This window comes from Panthera tigris, chromosome B2 (assembly GCF_018350195.1).
Source record: "Panthera tigris isolate Pti1 chromosome B2, P.tigris_Pti1_mat1.1, whole genome shotgun sequence".
In the NCBI taxonomy this organism is placed as follows: domain Eukaryota; kingdom Metazoa; phylum Chordata; class Mammalia; order Carnivora; family Felidae; genus Panthera; species Panthera tigris.
In genome coordinates, this window is record NC_056664.1 from 29,355,213 (window position 1) to 29,373,821 (window position 18,609).

At 41.5% G+C, this 18,609-nt stretch overlaps 1 long non-coding RNA gene and 1 pseudogene across 1 annotated transcript; both read right to left on the reverse strand.

Moving 5' to 3' along the window:
* Positions 1-6,765: 6,765 nt before the first annotated feature.
* On the reverse strand, positions 6,766-13,267 carry LOC122238365. The gene is made up of 4 exons (XR_006217276.1): positions 13,187-13,267; positions 11,663-11,755; positions 7,896-7,979; positions 6,766-7,058 (listed from the first exon to the last, which is right to left on the reverse strand). It is a non-coding gene; the product is annotated as an uncharacterized LOC122238365 (long non-coding RNA).
* Positions 13,268-15,093: 1,826 nt separating this feature from the next.
* On the reverse strand, positions 15,094-15,189 carry LOC122238968 (annotated as a pseudogene).
* Positions 15,190-18,609: the final 3,420 nt, after the last annotated feature.

An 18,609-nucleotide genomic window follows, 5' to 3' on the forward strand; every position in this document is an offset into this window, starting at 1 on the left:
AAACTTAAAAAATAAATAAAATCAGAAAGAAATGTACAAACCAGGTTTTCTCAACCCATCTCTATGGGTTGTGCTCATCCTCTCACCTTTTCACATAGAAGTTGCTAGTGTTTGATGATATTATCTTTTATAAAAAGTCAGGTATATTGAAGTATAGCTTACATACAGTAAAATGCACCCTTTTTAGGAGTACAGTTTGATGAGTTTTGACAAACTCATATAGTTGTGCAAATGTCACCCCAACATGATATAGAATATCTCCATTGCCCCAGAAAGTTCCTCATGCTCCTTTGTAGTCAATACCTGCTCTCCATTCCCAGCCCCTAGCGACCACTGATCTGATTTCCATTCATGTAGTTTTGCCTATCCTAAAATGTCATATAAATAAGACTATATGAGACACTCTTTTGTGTCTGGATTATTTTGCTTAGTATAATATCTCTGTGATTCATCCATGTTCTTGCACAAATCAGTAGGTCTTTCCTTTTGATTTCTGAATAGTATTCCATTGTATAAATATACCACAGTTGGCTACTCATTCACCATTGGTGGACATTTGTGTTTTTTTCTTCTTTTTGGCTATTATGAACAATGCTGCCGTGAACTTTTTATATGACTCTTTTTGTGGACATGCGTTCTTTTATTTTTCTTGAGTAAGTATCTAGGAGTAGTATAATTAAGTATAGACTTAACTTAATAAGAAATTTCCATGTTGTTTTCCAGAGTGGTTTGCCATTTTATTCTTTGACAGGACTATTTTTTTTTAATTTTTTTTAACGTTTATTTATTTTTGAGACAGAGAGAGACAGAGCATGAACGGGGGAGGGGCAGAGAGAGAGGGAGACACAGAATCGGAAGCAGGCTCCAGGCTCTGAGCCATCAGCCCAGAGCCCGACGCGGGGCTCGAACCCACTGACCGCGAGATCGTGACCTGAGCTGAAGTCGGACGCTCAACCGACTGAGACACCCAGGCGCCCCTGACAGGACTATTTTAAGGAAGCTGCCTCAAAACATCTCTGTTGCTGGGGCAGCTGACTGGCTCAGTTGGTAGAGCATGCAACTCTTGACCTCAGGGTGGTGAGTTCAAGCCCTACTTTGGGCTAAGTATAGCTTACTTAAAAACAAAACAAACAAAAAATCCCCGTCAACCAAATCTGCCAAGTGAAAATGTTTTCTTCATCAGAGAACAGGTTCTCTTTTAGATTACCTCAAGGGACAGGGATGGGATGGAATGCAGCTATGTTCTTGGTTAGCTATTGATCCTCTAAAGGACTGGCATGTCCTCAGGATGCTGCAGCAATTTCCCTTGGAACTGCAGCAGCTCCAAGAACACACCCTCCTGACCTCACCCAACAACCTTGTGGCTCAGTATCTCTGTCTGCCTTGCTTCCCACTCCCTTGTAGGCACTGTTCTTTCTGACTGCTATACATGAATCAATTTAGTTAGTCTTCACAAACCCCTACTATTATTATTTATACCCTCATTTTACAGAGGAAGAAAATGAGAGGTTCAATGAGGCAGCTCAGTTTCCCAAGACTGCATTACTATAAAGTAGTAGGAGTTAGACTGGATCTCTGGTCTATCTCATTCTGCAGTCCAGCTGTGTGGCATATTGGTCAGAGTGAAGTCCAGAGCTAGTCCACTTGGGTTCAATTTCATTGTTCAAATTTATATAGTATTTGTAGTAAGCTTCTGAAAAGAGGGCTTTTATAACATCTATTTTACAAGTGAAGAGATACCAAGGCTGTTATGCAACAGCGGAGGGTGGGGGGAGTGCTAGGATTGCCATCCAGGAAGTTTGGTTCCAGAGACAGAGCAACCAACCTCTATGTTTTCCTGTCTTTCAACAATCCTCATTATTAATGTTATTATTTGGCTCACTGCCCTGGCTTTTAGTGTCTTTGGGGTTTTACACTGCTTTGACATTTGCATCTTTGCTTAGGTTTCACTTTCAAACTCTGAATGTGTTGTGCACTCACTCCCCAGGATGGAATAACTTTGGTGGGTAGGACTTTTGGGCATGGGTACCCCTGGCTATATCACTGCCCTTTGAGAACTGCCTCTAGCTCAGGCAAGAATCCTAATCTAGCAGGCAAAGTCAGGGAGGTAAGTTATTTGCAGAAATAATGCCCAAGAAATCTCCTTCAGCTCTTATCTCAAGAGGATAAGGACTTGTGATCATCTGAAGGGATTATTTGCTTCCATAAACAAATTTTTTAAATATAATTTATTGTCAAATTGGCTTACAAACAACACCCAGTGCTCATCCCAACAAGTGCCCTCCTCAATGCCCATCACCCATTTCCCCCTCTCCCCCACCCCTACCCACACACCCTCATTCCATTTTCTGTATTTAAGAGTCACTTGTGGTTTGCCTCCCTCCCTCTCTGTTTGTAACTATTTTTCCCCCTTCCCTTCCCCCATGGACTTCTCTTAAGTTTCTCAAGATCCACATATGAGTGAAACATATGATATCTATCCTTCTCTGACTGACTTATTTCACTCAGCATAATACCTTCCAGTTCCATCCACATTGCTGCAAATGGCATGATTTCATTCTTTCTCATTGACAAATAGTATTTCATTGTATATATAAACCACATCTTCTTTATCCACTCATTAGTTGTTGGATATTTAGGCTCTTTCCATAGTTTGGCTATTGTTGAAAGGACTGCCATAAACATTGGGGTACATGTGCCCCTATGCATCAGCACTGCTGTATCCCTTGGGTAAATTCCTAGTAGTGCTATTGCTGGGTCCATAAACAAATTTTGAATTCTTTCAGATGAGAGACAATCATTGAACCCCTTGTCAGGGCTTAATACTGTACCTGGCACATATTAGGTACTCAATAGATTTTTACTGATTGGTTGATTGACTGATTGAATGAATGAATAAAGGACCCAGATTCTCTTAGTTTAGCTCTGTGCTGTCCCATAGGGTTGCATGTAGCTATTTAAATTTGAATTAAAGAAAATTTAAATGAAGATAACGATGGTTATCATATTGGAAAGCATGGATATAGCACATTTCTATCATCACGGAAAGTTCTATTGGACAACACTGGGTTAGATGATGGGGTGAGAGAAGGAAAACTGGTGCATAGGGGAAAACATTTATTGAAGGCTGATAGCTTTACCTTGATTTTGATACTTTTAAAACAGCCTATGGCACAAAAACAGACACATAGACCAATGGAATAGAATAGAAACCCCAGAACTAGACCCACAAACGTATGGCCAACTCATCTTTGACAAAGCAGGAAAGAACATCCAATGGAAAAAAGACAGTCTCTTTAACAAATGGTGCTGGGAGAACTGGACAGCAACATGCAGAAGGTTGAAACTAGACTACTTTCTCACACCATTCACAAAAATAAACTCAAAATGGATAAAGGACCTGAATGTGAGACAGGAAACCATCAAAACCCTAGAGGAGAAAGCAGGAAAAGACCTCTCTGACCTCAGCCGTAGCAATCTCTTACTCGACACATCCCCAAAGGCAAGGGAATTAAAAGCAAAAGTGAATTACTGGGACCTTATGAAGATAAAAAGCTTCTGCACAGCAAAGGAAACAACCAACAAAACTAAAAGGCAACCAACGGAATGGGAAAAGATATTTGCAAATGACATATCGGACAAAGGGCTAGTATCCAAAATCTATAAAGAGCTCACCAAACTCCACACCCGAAAAACAAATAACCCAGTGAAGAAATGGGCAGAAAACATGAATAGACACTTCTCTAAAGAAGACATCCGGATGGCCAACAGGCACATGAAAAGATGCTCAACATCGCTCCTCATCAGGAAAATACAAATCAAAACCACACTCAGATATCACCTCACGCCAGTCAGAGTGGCCAAAGTGAACAAATCAGGAGACTATAGATGCTGGAGAGGATGTGGAGAAACGGGAACCCTCTTGTACTGTTGGTGGGAATGCAAATTGGTGCAGCCGCTCTGGAAAACAGTGTGGAGGTTCCTCAGAAAATTAAAAATAGACCTACCCTATGACCCAGCAATAACACTGCTAGGAATTTACCCAAGGGATACAGGAGTACTGACGCATAGGGGCACTTGTACCCCAATGTTTATAGCAGCACTCTCAACAATAGCCAAATTATGGAAAGAGCCTAAATGTCCATCAACTGATGAATGGATAAAGAAATTGTGGTTTATATACACAATGGAGTACTATGTGGCAATGAGAAAGAATGAAATATGGCCCTTTGTAGCAACGTGGATGGAACTGGAGAGTGTGATGCTAAGTGAAATAAGCCATACAGAGAAAGACAGATACCATATGTTTTCTCTCTTATGTGGATCCTGAGAAACTTAACAGAAACCCATGGGGGAGGGGAAGGAAAAAAAAAAAAGAGGTTAGAGTGGGAGAGAGTCAAAGCATAAGAGACTGTTAAAAACTGAGAACAAACTGAGGGTTGATGGGGGGTGGGAGGGAGGGTAGGGTGGGTGATGGGTATTGAGGAGGGCACCTTTTGGGATGAGCACTGGGTGTTGTATGGAAACCAATTTGACAATAAATTTCATATATTGAAAAATAAATAAATAAATAAATAAATAATAAATAAATAAAATAAAAACAGCCTAGATCAGTCTTCTCTCATTAGATTATGTTGCATACTGCCCATTTAGAAGTCTCGGAATCACTTCAGAAATCTATTATTGAAAAAGAGAAATATATCTCTGATCACACCCATGACCCAAACTTCTGAGAAAAAGAAGACAGGAGATTGAAGGAGGAACTAAAGCCACAGTTTTCTTTCTGTCATAGGCCACAGGGAACTAACCCTTCCAGGGTGCCTTGTGCCCATTATCTCATCTGGTCCTCTCAACAGCCCTGTAGGACACAGAAGGGCAGTGAAGGTAAGTGGCTGAAGGTCATGTACTTGTGAAATGGTGGAGGTAAATCCCCATACTCAAAACATCAGTAGATTGAGTAACAACTGTGTTCCAACTAAGAGCAGTAGAAGACAGAAGGATGGATAAAATATGCTTTAAGAAGCTTATAACCCAATGAAGGGAAAATAAGAGAAACACATAACAAATAATGCCCAAGAAATCTCCTCCAGCTCTTTATCTCAAGAGCATAAGGACTTGAGATCATCTTGTGATGATCCCCAATGAAGGGGAATCATGGGATCACAATTCCCAATGAAGGGAAAATAAGAGAAACACATAACAACTATATAATTGTACATATATACACGTGTATTTATGTATGTATATTATATACATACATGTATACATTAATATGTGTACATTATATGTATGCATAGACATATATATGTGTGTGTGTGTATATATATACACACACACGTAATAGCATATAACTAACATTTGTTTGGTATATTAGAACTTATAAGTACTTTTCCTCAGCAAACAACTATGATGAATGTCAAATGAATGGAATGTTGATACAGAAAGCAAGCATTCTAGGAATTCAGAGCAGGGTGAGATCACTGCAGGATGGGGTGAGGGGGAAAGTTTTCGTTGAGACACAGAACTAGCAAGAATGCTGGGCAGTCACACAAACCCAAATACAACTTGTTGCTTCTATACTAGAAATCTGCCGTACTCTCCATTGCTTATAGTTTTTAATGAGTGATTGTAAATTCATTTTACTTTCTAGAAAATAAAATGCTAACTGAGTGCTTAGAGGTCTGTGTTTTCTCTCTGATCCTCCATCCAAATGATCAACATATTAAAAACAACAACAAACCTCCCACACTTTTTTTTGAAATTTATTGTCAAATTGGTTTCCATACAACACCCAGTGCTCATCCCAAAAGGTGCCCTCCTCAATACCCATCACCTCCCCTCCCCTCCTTCCCACCCCCCATCAGCCCTCTGTTCTCAGTTTTTAAGAGTCTCTTATGCTTTGGCTCTCTCCCACTCTAACCTCTTTTTTTTTTTCCTTCCCCTCCCCCATGGGTTTCTGTTAAGTTTCTCAGGATCCACATAAGAGTGAAAACATATGGCATCTGTCTTTCTCTGTATGGCTTATTTCACTTAGCATCACACTCTCCAGTTCCATCCATGTTGCTACAAAGGGCCATATTTCATTCTTTCTCATTGCCACATAGTACTCCATTGTGTATATAAACCACAATTTCTTTATCCATTCATCAGTTGATGGACATTTAGGCTCTTTCCATAATTTGGCTATTGTTGAGAGTGCTGCTATAAATATTGGGATACAAGTGCCCCTTATGCATCAGCACTCCTGTATCCCTTGGGTAAATTCCTAGCAGTGCTATTGCTGGGTCATAGGGTAGGTCTATTTTTAATTTTTTGAGGAACCTCCACACTGTTTTCCAGAGTGGCTGCACCAGTTTGCATTCCCACCAACAGTGCAAGAGGGTTCCCATTTCTCCACATCCTCTCCAGCATCTATAGTCTCCTGATTTGTTCATTTTGACCACTCTGACTGGTGCCTCCCACACTTTTTATGTGATTCTAGAAACATAGAGTAAGTTGGACATTCTAGATGTAAATATATTTGAGTTGCCTTTACTTAATTACCCTGTGATGAGCATCCAGTGGTATAGCTCAAACACCTTACGTAACACTCAGGGTTATGTAATGTCAATTCTGCCCATCAATTCCTGCGGTGTAGAATACATAAAACTCTAGCCCTGCATTCTGACTGGTCTTGCCTCAGTTCTCCTTACATAATCATGGCCACTTCCCTGTTGGTAGTGATTTAGAAATGTCTTTCTAAAGCTCTGTGCGCTTTGCCTCAGCTTCCTTTAATTTTTTTCTAAAGCTTCTGTCTTTCTTCCTTTGGATTTCTTTGGTTTCAAGCCACAGATACTCATTATGGCTAACTTGAACAGAAATGTTGAATCCTGGGAGGATATTGGATAGCTCACAGTATCAAAGGAAGGCTAGAGAACCAGGCTTAAGGAACAGAGAAACAAAGGCAGCTCCAGGGGATTCAGTGGCAAAAATTAAATCTTGCCCTTGCCACGTGCTGAAATGAATGAGTGACAATCAGATTTTTCCATCTCTCCCATTCATGTTCATCATTCCAAGCCCTAGAAGAGACAATCTGGTTAGCCTAGTTTAGGGGCCAGGGGGAGAAAGGAAACTACCTGACAGTCATGACGACTACATAGAGCAGAGAGTGTATGCTGGATGATCAAACCCCAGAAAATATCCACCATACCCCATTTTCTCTTCCTAACCTCCATTTCCTACTTTTTATAATTATCCATAATAGGAGTGACCAACATATCTTCCAAGGTTATAGAAAAGATACTTTAAGGGGCGCCTGGGTGGCTCAGTCGGTTAAGCGGCCGACTTCGGCTCAGGTCATGATCTCGCGGTCCATGAGTTCGAGCCCCGCGTCGGGCTCTGTGCTGACAGCTCAGAGCCTGGAGCCTGTTTCAGATTCTGTGTCTCCCTCTCTCTGACCCTCCCCTGTTCATGCTCTGTCTCTCTCTGTCTCAAAAAAATAAATAATAAACGTTAAAAAAAAAAGAAAAGATACTTTAAAAAAAATCCATTTATATTGGAATTTTTCCCAAAAGGTATTAATGGTTGAGGAAGTTTGGCCTTAACCCTCAGCAGATGGTAGAAAGACTAAAAAAGATAATGTATGCAAAATGCCTATTACATGCTAACATGTAAGTTTTGGTAAATGTTATTGCCATCCCAGCGCTTCATCAGTGATGTGTCGGAGCCAGCTCATACAGCTCACACAAGGATCCAGGACCCAATCATTGTATTTTTAGGATTTTTGTGAGCCAATTGACATAATATTGCTAGCTTGAAGTTGACTTTGATGGGAATTTTTATGCCATGGAAATTGGAATGTTGCAAATGAGGACTTGCCCCCTATCCCACCCCCAACATAGTTATTAATTATTTACCTGTCCACCACTGCATCCACTTCTTTCTTCACAAAATGTGAGTAGAATCATGAAGGATTGAGTGCCAGTTAGGATTGGATTCAGCTGTGAGTAAAAACAACAACAGTGGTTTACTACCTATAAGTTAATTCTCTAGATTGAGGTAGGCAGTTCGGGTTGGCTAGTAGCTCTAATTTGTTGCCTCACACAAACATGGCTTTTACTTCATGATATAAGATGGCTGCTGTAGGGGCCAAGGGCTGGCTGCCCCAAGATAGGCCAGTTTGGCATGAATTTTATTTTGAGTTATAAGCAATCAAAATGCAGCTTCTCCTAATGGAGAAGCTCTTCATATCTCCCTCACTGCCTGTTTATACCAGAGGGAGCTCTCTTGTACCAAAGAGAGCTATTTTTTTAAAAAGTTTTATTTATTTATTTATTTATTTATTTATTTTTATTTATTTATTTAAGAGAGAGAGAGAGAGAGAGAGAGAGAGAGAGGCAGGGAGAGGGAGAGAATCCCAAGTAGGCTCCCCACAGTCAGCATGCAGAGCCTGACATGGAACTTGAACTCATGAAACCGTGAGATCATGACGTGAGCCAAAATCAAGAGTTGGCATCTTAGCTGAGTCACCCAGAATCCCCTAACAGAGATTCCTCTTTACCTAAGAAACTTATCTGCATAATAGGGAGATCTTTGTTTTTTTCAAATATTCCTTTCACCTTCATGCTAATGGTCTCTCACTCCTTTGTATCATCAGACACTACCCCTCTCCCAAGCTCATATAAGCATCATGTTGCCTCATTGTCTTTGGAATTTCATGTCTGTGTGGATTCCCTGCATGTATGTTACATTTGATTTTTTCCTGTTAATCTTTCTTATGTCAATTTGATTCTTAGTCCAGCTGGAAAGACTCTGAATGACAGAGGAAATCTCCCTCCCCAACACTGTGTAAGCTCCACATTACAACCAGTAGGGAAGAGAAAGGCAAAGAAAAACTCCCCTTCCTATTAAGGCCATCAATAGAAGCAACACACAACATTTCTGCTTATATGAAATAGATTGAGGTGAAGTCACTCAACCATATCTAGCTGCAAGGGAGACCTGGACATGTTTATTTACTCCACGCAGCCATGTGCCCATCTTGAAACTAGGAAGAAGGAGCAAGTGGATACTGGGAGACAGCTGGCCATCACTCTTGTTACCAGCTAGAACCCAAGACTTGAACCCAATGGCTTGAACTCACTGATCTTTGTCCCACATTTTTCCTTAACCTCTTTTTTCCAGCTTATCTCTTAACTCAGGCAAATGGAAAGCAATACTGCCCCTTAAGCAATAGCAAGTGCTCTGATAAGACCTTCAGCCAGCCCAGACCACCCAGACCAGTTTGAGCTTAATCCTCAACTGGCACCTGCACAGATGGATCATGGAGTGACCTCTAGAATGACCTACCATTACCTTTACCTCATTATAATACTAAAACCTCTGCCCAAGGAGGAGCCTCAGCCTCATTTACATAACATACAATGTATCTGTAGGCATATTTCCTGAAGGTGCATGCATGACCTTAAGCCCACCTCTACATATGATGACAAGGTTTCCCTGTCTAAATATTTATCCTAACCGTAAATAAAATGGAACCCATCCACCCTTGCTCAGGGAGTCACAGCTTTAGAAGCTATTCCACATGATCTCCTTGTTTGCAGCAAATAAAGTTTTCTTCTTGCAACAACCTGATACAGCGTCTGATTCATCAAGGGGTGAACTCATGTTGATTCAGTTATACTCCTACGAGTGGGTGGGATTTAGGAAAGTATAGGTGAGAGGGAAAAGTCCTGCTGGTGTGATAGGAATGTGTGTGTTTGTGGAACTCTGAAGGAGCTGGCTGGAACTAAAAATTAGAAATACTGAAAATGAGATTAAGTAAATAAGATGGAAGCTGGCCAGATCTCAGTGAGGGGCCAGGGAAGCAGACAAAAGAATCTTTATCTGGTGCCACTAGAAACAGGAGGCATTGAACTTTTGGGTAGGGGAGCTGTACAATCAGAGGCATTTAAAAATTTTTAATCTAGCAATTACATGCTAGACATGTTGGAGAAGGGTGGAAAAACAGGAAGCATCAGGCAGGGTGCAGGGGAGACTGATTTCACAATCCAGCTGTGAGGTAGGAATACATCTGAGAGCCATTTGCTAGACAATGTGTTTGGCTTGATGACTGGCCTGATAGGGAGTTTCAGGCTGGGGTCAAGACACAGGATTTACAGGGTAAACAGAACAAACCTGCCTTGGTAGGTGTTTTCAACTGGGCCACTTAGAAGCAGAGCCTGTGGAGCTCCTGGGTGGCTCAGTCGGTTGAGTAGCTGACTTCAACTCAAGTCATGATCTCATAATTCGTGGGTTCGAACCCCGCATTGGGCTCTGTGCTTACAGCTCAGAGCCTGGAGCCTGCTTCACATTCCATGTTTCTCTCTCTGCCCCTTAAACCCTTCCCCGCTTGTGCCCTTTCTCTCTCTCAAAAATAAATAAACAAAAAAAGAAGCAGAGCCTGGTGGGACATTTATTCAAGGGGCTGATTGAAGGAAGAAAAGAAGAGTAAGGACAATGGGATGGCAAAGGGGAAGCAGCTGAGCAAGTGAGTGGGCTGAGCTGAAGTCCATAGGAAAGCTCTTGGTACAGATGTCACAAGAGTGGGCTACAGCTGGAGGCAAGCGGGCTGGTGTCTTATAGTCCTGCATCAGGCAGTCATTGACTCAGGCCTGCCCAAAGTGTGTGTAACTGGGGAAGGCTTGGCTCCCATTTGACCCAGGGCAATTCTTCAAAAAGGGGACAGCTGTGTGGTTATTAGACAACATGCTTGTGGGTGATGAGTGGACCAGCTGCTAAAAGATCTGAGTGAGGCCCAGACAGAATCCATTACAGTGGGTCCATTTTGGGTGTGTTGGATTTGAGGTGGCAAAGAAATAAGGTATTAGTACATAACTAGTGGGTCATGGGATCTACCAGATAGGAGTTCATGTAGAAGAATAGGGCTAGCTATGAAGATACTAGAGTGAGGGACTCTGACACACAGATGATAGTGTGATAAGAAGAAATAAGCTCTTTGAGGGCCATGGAGACAGAGAGGGGAGCAAGCCTTTGGAAAGAAAGTTGGTTATTCCCTAGTGGGAAGGTGGGTGGGAGAAGAGGAATCAATGAATAAAACAAAGCAGAGATCAGTAGAAAGACATATTAGTGTGGTAGTTTAACTTATCACTGGAAGTCAAGGGAAGAAGACATTGAAGAAGAATGAGTATGGAGAAAAAGTTGAGGTATTTTGTTTTGTTTTGTTTTGTTTTGTTTGTTAGTTCAGATGTTGTTGGTGGCCTTTAAGGGAACAACGTCACAGCAGAACTGGGTTAGAAACCACATAGTGAGAGCTAGTAATGCTTTCCATATTTAATGGCATTCCATTCTGGTTCTTAACTCCTCTAGGGCACTTCTTGCTTCAATTGATATGCTGCTCATTCTTGCTTGTCCTAAGGTTACTCTATGTTCTGGTTACCTAGTGTATATATATATATATATACTGCCGAAGCGAGCACAATGTTCTGGTTACCTAATGTTGCCTAACAGATTACCCCAAGACTTAGCAGCATGAGACACCCTTAGTTATATTCATGGATTCTGTGGATTAGGAATTTGGATGGACACAGTGGGGATGGCTTGTCTCTGCTCCATGATGTCTGGGGCTGCAGCTGGAAGACTCAAAAGCTGGGGACCAGAATTATCTGCAGGTTTCTTCACTCACACATCTGACAGTGGATGCTTTCTTATTGGCTGGGGGCTTCAGTTTCTCTCCTGGTGGTCTAGATTGGGTTATTCCTGCATGGTGGCTGGGTTACTGAAAGAAAGAAGCAGGCATGAACTGTATTCTTTTTATAACCTCATCTTTTTTATGATCTACATTGTTCTCCCTGTACCCCATTGGTCAGTGCAGTCACAGCTCAACCCAGATTCAAAGGGAGGGAACATGACCCCACCCTGGAATCTATAAAACTACTGAAGAAGAGCATGGAGGTGGAGGGCCACTCATCTTCAGAAAATGCCATCTGCTATACTCTCTCAGAGCTTCTTATGAGTGTCCTCTTTATTCAACAACCATTAATAATAACAGTAATGGAATGAACTACCTGAGGCCTAGAGGGGTAAGTGAGGTACTCTAGATGACTCAGCAAGGACTCCACTGTGACATGGACCCAGGGCTTCTGGGTTGATGTTACTTTTATTAAGAACTGGATGCCTCCAAAGAGCAAATAAAACTTGTGGAGACTGGGACTGTTTCTTCAGATGCCCCATCCATCCTCACAGCAGCTCAGGGCCAACTACAGAGCTATGAACAGAGATCCCTCAGCCACTTACTGACTGGTCCTGCATTTGATACACCGATTTAATATGATGATTTAATATAATTTTGTATCTCTTTTCTCAGGAGAGCAGTCAAAGGCTAGGACACAGACCCTAATGTTGCATTCAACTTCCTGGCTGGAAGACCAGGATGAAGTTGCTTCTGATCTCTATGCTGGCAATGAGCAAGGCAGCACCCATGTTAGGAGTGTGAGGTAAGTGGGAGATGCCAAGGAGTGTTCAGGTAGAGAAATTAGATGGTGATCTGAGGTAACTGCATAGGAAAAGCAGGGAAGGCTAGAAGGGAAGTGGCTGAGGCAATGGGTATGGGTCCAGCTCAGAGGGGAGGGGAGCCAATTTCCACCCCCTCCTGAACTCACATCCCAGTTCTAAACATGTTTCACAGCCCCAGGGGGAGACTCTGGCAAAGGATTCAGTGTGGGTAGCAGGCATACTTATCACAATCAGGAGTGGGTGGGAGCAGATCTTAGAACTTACATCCGGTCTCAATTTTCCAGACCCTGCCTATGCCCTGCCCTTCCACCCAAACCTATCTTTGACTTCATCTCTTTAGAAATGTCCTCGGGCTAGCAGTTTCTTTCTCAGAGATTGCAGATCAGGAAGGACCTTTGGAAACCACAGTTTCCACTTCTGCTGTAGGGGCAGAAAGCATGGGGCAGCCCAACCCCTCAATGCCTGGGAAGTAGCAGAGGAAGTAACTGAAGCTGGCTCTGTGCTGTAGGACTATTGCCCTTACCAGGTCCCCCCTATCCTGCATCAGCCCTGCAGGGACCTGTCAGGGGGTCTTTTTGCCCCTGGTTTCTCTTTATCCTGCTCACCTCTATAAAAAGGTATATTCTCCCTGCTCAGGCCCCCTGGCAGTAGCTCACTGTGACTTCTCATCTTACCCCCAACTCCTTGGCCTCACCTTCATGACCTTGGTGTATCATTTGTGAGTCATCCTTGCTGTCTTGTTCCAGCCCCACCAATGTGCTTACTGCTCTCTCCCACATAGGAATTACTCACTGCTTATGTCATCAATCCCTCTGGAATGTGCCCCTTCCTCCATGACACCCATTCTCTCTTCATCCTTTATTATTATTTTTTAAACTAACAGTGTTGTCTTTTCCCCCCTTGGATGATTAAAATAATACATACTTTTTGTAGAAAATCTGTAAAATGAAAAATGTATACAAAAGAAAATTGAAAGTACCCATAACTCCACAGCTTAACTAACTGTGGTAACTAACATTACCATTCTGGTGGGCTTCCTTCTTGTCTCCTCCTCACCAAAACTCCTTCCTGCCTCAGGCCTTCATGCATGCTTATTATTCCTTCTGCCTAAAAGTCTCTCTCTCTTCCTTTCTCCTCTACCTACTACCCCCTCTTCTCTTCCCACCTGCATTCTATGAGTAAATCAACTCATCTGTATAATCATAAAGGTCATTCTTGCAGAGAAACTGTTCCTCTACCTCCAAGTTATGTCTATTACACATTCACAGCACCCAGTACTTTTCCTTGTATCATTTACCACAACTAGAAATAAACCATCATTTTTGTCCTCATGTGTTTAATGTCTGTCTAAGCTACTTGACTTGACATAAGGTCCATGACTGGCTTACTTGTTTATTCTGTTGACCCTAGCATCTGCCACAGTGCCTCGTATACAGAAAACACACAACACATTGTACCAAGACACCTTCCTAGAGTAACCATGTGTCCTCTCAGCACTTTAAAATAATCAGTTTAAAAAATATGATGACTCAATTACCATATGAGACCTGGTTCCAGGTACAGGAAACCTGGATCTTGCCCCAAGGAGTCTTCAGTCTTTTGAGGGAGACAGACAAGTAAGTGGAGGATTCTGATATGTCCTTGATGATCAGTTATAAGTATATATAATCAATAGTGTTAAGTAAAGCATAGAGAAAGGGCCCCTAAACTAGCCTTGAGGGAGGTGATACTATTGTTTTAATTTGTCCTCATTAGTGCATTTACTTCATAGAATCATAGGATAATAGAATTGAATGGGACCATGAGATCAATAGGCCCCAACTCTTTCTGTGAGGTGAGGAAATTAAAGCAGTGAAGGGCAATAAAGTGACTTGGCCAAAGCCCCTGGGTAATTTACTGGTGGCAGATCTGGGATTAGAGCCTCAATCTTGAGACTCCCAGTGCAGTACCCTTTCTAACTGTACCTTAGGGGCCTTTGGAGGAGGGGCCTTTAGAGGAGGCCCCCCCCCCTCCCCCTGCTCCTCCTTCCATTCTGTTAATCCCCAAGTCCTGCTGATTTTACCTTGTAAAGGTTTCTTCAGTTTGTCTGCTTTTCCTCCCGTCCCCTCTATCACGCTCCAAACCTCCATCATCTCCAGCCTGGGTGCCTACACTCACCTCCTACATTGTCTCTCTGCTTCTAGTCTTGTCCTGATCAGATTCCTTCTCCACTTTGCAGCCCAAGTGAGCCTTCACAGGCCTAAGTGTGAGCATGTATATCCCCAGCTTAAAGCCTCATTGAATTTTTCGTTCAAATTAATATGGTATGTTAGCTTTGGCTGCCATAACAAAATACTGCAGAGTGGGTGGCTTAAACAACAGAAATTTATTTCTCATTGTTCTGGAGGCTGTAAGTCCGAGATCAGGGTGCCAGAAAGTAGGTTTAATTCTGAGGCCTCTTCTTCTTCTTCTTCTTCTTCCTCTTCTTCTTCTTCTTCTTCTTCTTCTTCTTCTTCTTCTTCTTCTTCTTCTTCTTCTTCTTCTTCTTCTTCTCCTTCTTCTTCTTCTTCTTCTTCTTCTTCTTCTTCTTCTTCTTCTTCTTCTTCTTCTTCTTTTTTTCCATGTCAGACAGGTAATGTGCCGAGGTCGTAACAGGGAGGCACATGTCACATAATGGTGTGAATATCCAATCATCACTCTTATGAACTACAAAAGGAGAAGAGCTCTCTTGTGTCTCCTCCTTTTTTAAGGACACAAATCCTATCAAATTAGGGCCCCAGTCTTAGGACCTCATTTAACCTTAATTACCTACAAAAGACCCTATCTCCAAATACAGTCACATTGGAGTTTAGGGCTTCAACAGATGAATCTTGGGGGCACACAAACCCGTCCATAGCACACGGTCTACGAAGTCTTTCTTAATCTGGCCTACTTTACCCACTACCCTCTCTGCTTTCATGCTTCTATACCTTCAATCTCTCTTGGTTCCTTTAACTTGTTCAGTTTTCTGCAGCGCTGATCCCTCCATCATCTTCCCTCTTTCTCTGCCTCTCCTATTCCTATTTAGTCTTTGTAAGGAAATATCCATCTATCCTTGGAGTAAATGGATATGGTTTGCCCACTTTGGCTCTGAGTCCCCCAGGATATCATAGGACCTGTCTTGGATCTCTTTGAGAATGCTTATTTTTTTGAGAACCGAGACCTGAAGACACCCAATTACAAAATAGAGTGTACAGCTCCCATTGTAAGCCGGAGATGGAAACTCAGTCCCTCTTTACTGGTTTCCTCCTTTTGGACCTATATCTCACCCTTTCTATTTCTGCTTGGGCAAACCACTGAATTATTTCTTGAGGGACATGGCCCTCCCTTGCCTACTAAGCAGTAAACTCAGCTTCCCTCCTCTGCCAGCTCCCACGTCTTTGTATTTTGGTTACTTTCAAGTCTCAGTTTAAATATCAGTTTCCAAGGGAGGCCTTCCCTGAAACCCCATCCTGTGTTTAGTCCTTTGTCTCTCCATTCCTGTGGCAGCCTGTGTTCCCCCTTTCCTAAGAGTCACTACCTCATCCCTGTATGTTTCGTGTCTGTTCTTCTGAGCAACCTAGGCAGCATGCACCTCTGTCTACTCGGTTGCAGTTCCCCAGGTTAGTGCAGCACCTGCTCCTAGTAGGCTATTAGAAACTGTTAGCTTTTATTAGTGGAAGCTCTGTAAATATCCACTGGCTTGAGTTGTTTTCAAATAGTTCCTCAGATAGTATATGTATCTTGTCTAAATTGGACTGAAATTTGCCAGAAGGATCCTGTCTGTTCCTTTCTTTAATTCTTCCTCACTATGCCCATTATGGGCTTCTTCATCCAAAAAACATTTCATAAATGATTTTTAACTGATCTCCCACAGTAACTTTCCCAAAACGGATCATATTCTAAGAAATGATCAAATTCAAGAGTATGTGTGTAACAGGACAATTTATTATGAATTTATTGTAAGAATCTATTAAGAATTAGAAAGGAATGCAGGTGTTCTCTTCCTCCTCTGCATAGCCAGGACTTTGTTTCCTTGAAGTTGTAGGTTTCCTGACCCCTAGAGGAGGTTGACTTTTTTTGTGTGTGTGTTTGTTTGTTTATTTATTTATTCAAATTTTTATTATTTTATTTTATTTGCATTTTTTTTTCATCATGATAAGTGTACTTTTTAATCCCCATCACCTGATTCACCCATCCTCCCACCTACCTCCCCTCTGGTAACAATCAGTTTGTTCTCTATAATTAAGAGTCTGTTTCTTGGTTTGTCCCTCTCTCTTTCTCTTTTTTTTTTCTTCTGCTTGTTTGTTTTGTTTCTTACGTTTCACATATGAGTGAGATCATATGGTACTTGTCTTTTTCAGACTGACTTATTTTGCTTAGTGTTATACTCTCTAACTCTATCCATGTCATTGCAAATAGTGAGATTTCATTCTCTTTTATGGCTGAATAATATTCCATTGTGTATTTGTGTATATATATATATATATATATATATATATATATATATTCTATTTCTTCTTTATCCATTGATCTATTGATGGACATCTGGGCTGCTTCCATAGTTTGACTATTGTAAATAATGCTGCAGTAAACATAGGGGTGAATGTATCCCTTTGAATTTGTGTTTTTGTATTTTTTGGATAAATACCCAGTAGTGTAATTACTGGATCCTAGGGTAGTTCTATTTTTAACTTGCTGAGTAAACTCCATACTATTTTCCACAGTGGCTGCATCAGTTTGCATTCCCACCAACAGTGCAAGAGGGTCCTTTTTTCTCCACATCCTCCCCAACACTTGTTGTTTCTTGTGTTTTTTATTTTAGCCACTCTGACAGGTGTGAGGTGTTATCTCATTGTAGTTTGGATTTGCATTTCTCTGATAATTAATGATGTTGAGCATCTTTTCAAGGTTTGGTGTTGAGTAGTTCTTTACGGATTTTGGATACCAACCCTTTATTGGATATGTCATTTGCAAATATCTTCTACCCATTCAGTATATTTCCTTTTAGTTTTGTTGGTTGTTCCCTTGTCTGTGCAGAAACTTTCTTCTTTAATGTAGTCTCAATAGTTTATTTTTGCTTTTATTTCTTTTGCTTCAGAAGACATATCTAGAAAAATGTTGCTATGGCTGATGTCAGAGTAATTACTGCTTGTGCTCTCTTCCAGGATTTTGATTGTTTCTTTTCTCACATTTAGGTCTTTAATCCATTTTGAATTTGTTTTGTGTATGGTGTATGAAAGTGGTCCAGTTTCATTCTCTTGAATTTTGCTGTCCAGTTTTCCCAACACCATTGTTGAAAAAACTTTTCCTCATTGTATGTTCATACCTCCTTTGTTAAAGATTAATTGACCATATAATTGTGGATTTATTTCTGGGTTTTCTATTCTATTCCATTGGTTTGTTTGTTTGTTTTAGAGACAAAGAGCACAGGGAGGTAGAGGGGCAGAGGGAGAGAGAGAGAATCTTTTTTTTTTTTTTTAGGTTGATTTGTTTATTTTTGGGGGGGGGCAAGTGTGAGTGGGGGAGGGGCAGAGAAAGGGAGAGAGAATCCCAAGCAAGCTCTGCACTGCCAGCACAGAGTTCGACGAAGGGCTCAAACCCATGAACCGGGAGATTGTGACCTGAGCCAAAATCAAGAGTCAGATTCTTAACCAACTGAGCCACCCATGTGCCCCTATGTATTTATTTTTATGTCAGTACCATACGGTTTTAATTACTACTGCTTTGTAATATAACTTGAAATCTGGAATTGTGATACCTCCAGTTTTGTTTTGCTTTTTCAAGATTTCTTTGACTCTTCAAAATCTTTTGTGGTTCCATACACATTTTAGGATTGTTTCTTCTATTTCTGTGAAATATGCTATTGGTGTTTTATTTTATTTTATTAAAAAAAATTTTTTTTAATGTTTATTTATTTTTGAGACAGAGAGAGACAGAGCATGAACAGGGGAGGGGCAGAGAGAGAGAGGGAGACACAGAATCTGAAACAGGATCCAGGCTCTGAGCTGTCAGCACAGAGCCCGACGCGGGGCTTGAACTCATGGACCGTGAGATCATGACCTGAGCCGAAGTGGGACGCTTAACCAATTGAGCCACCCAGGTGCCCCCTATTGGTGT